This window comes from Gavialis gangeticus, unplaced genomic scaffold, assembly GCF_001723915.1.
Source record: "Gavialis gangeticus isolate Ggan-Ray unplaced genomic scaffold, GavGan_comp1, whole genome shotgun sequence".
NCBI classification, from domain to species: Eukaryota; Metazoa; Chordata; order Crocodylia; family Gavialidae; genus Gavialis; species Gavialis gangeticus.
In genome coordinates, this window is record NW_017729032.1 from 196,412,078 (window position 1) to 196,413,533 (window position 1,456).

The following is a 1,456-nucleotide window of genomic DNA, read 5'->3' on the forward strand; positions in this document are numbered from 1 at the left end:
CCCAGTCCTCCGGTGAAATAGTAAACACAAAAACACAAAGCCCCTGGGCTATAACATAAAAAGCTAGACCATCCGGCCAAAAATATAAGAATCCATCCCTACCAGAGACAGCGAGCACACCAAACCCCAGCAGGAATCAGGGGATGTTCCCACCATCAGAGTTCTCCCCTTGGGCTGGCCAAGTTCCTCCTCCCTCGGCTGCTGGAGGGAAACTGCCCTCCTGGCTTCCTGCCTGAGCTTAAGAAGGGCTAAGCTCCTCCCCTTCCTATCTCTATGTTTCCCTGGTTGCGCTGGCAACCAGCACCTGCGCAGTCCTGGTGACTAGCAGCTGAGCTTCCCCCTTCCTGCCACTAGGGGTCTCTCCTGAGCCATTTCTGCTCTCCGTCGCAGGGCACCTGAGAGCTCTGCAACACAGCCTCTGCTGAGAGCCTGAAGTCTGCCAAGTTTCAAGAAGACAGGTGCAGGGATTTAGGGGAACTGCACTTCAAGCTGCTGACAGGCAAAACTCATGACATAGATGACCCTGTGTGTGTTAAGGCACAGCGGGCTGAAAACTGCAGCGGTGGTGGCCTCTGCTGAGGCCATGAAGCCAGCCAAGTGCGTGTGTGTCTCGCTGGGGGAGTCTGTCTTCTGGGGCCCTGTACCTCAAGCTGCTGACAGGCAAAACTCATGATGTGGATGGGTGCTTGGGCTACTGCATCTGTCTTGAGGTACAGCAGGGTGAAATCTATTGTAGGTCTGGGTTCTGGGCCCTGCCAGGCCACAAAGCCTGCCAGCTGTGTGTGTGTGTCTCACTGAGGGATTCTGTCTTCTGGGACCCTGGACCTCTGGCTGCTGACAGGCAAAACTCGTGATGTGGGTTGCTGACATTGTGTGTGTGCTAAGATGCACCCTTCCTGGCACTGGGGCCTCTGCACAACATGGCAGTGTGCCCTGTGAGGCCTCCTCCACCCCTACATCCTCATATCCAGTCCATCACTTTACGTGACAACAGGTAAAATAACTTAGCTGGCTCAACACCAGTAGCATCATTAGCAGCATCAAAGGTACCCAAATGGAACTGTCACAGAGTCTTTCTTTTTATAAAGGAACTAACAGCAAGAAGTAAAGGTGTCGTGTCATGTTGTACATATGATTTTACTCATGGTATGTGATGACTTATCTTGTGTTTTTATGTCTATATGTGTATTATTAAAAAAAAAAAAGGAGTACTTAAAAAAAATGTATCTTTGGAAGCTTTTGGGTTGAAAACCCCTTTGTCAGATTGAGGATGTACCTGCAGTTGGTCCTGGATGGAAGGAATAGTAAAGAAGCCTGAGGTTGGCCTGGCACGCAATGCAGGAAGGAAAGCCAGTCAGTAAAAATGGAAATGGAGGCATCAGGGAGTGAGGGAAAGGTTGGGGTGGGGTGGGGTGGGGAAGGGAGATGTAGCAGCGCAGGTAAAAGTGCAGAGGTG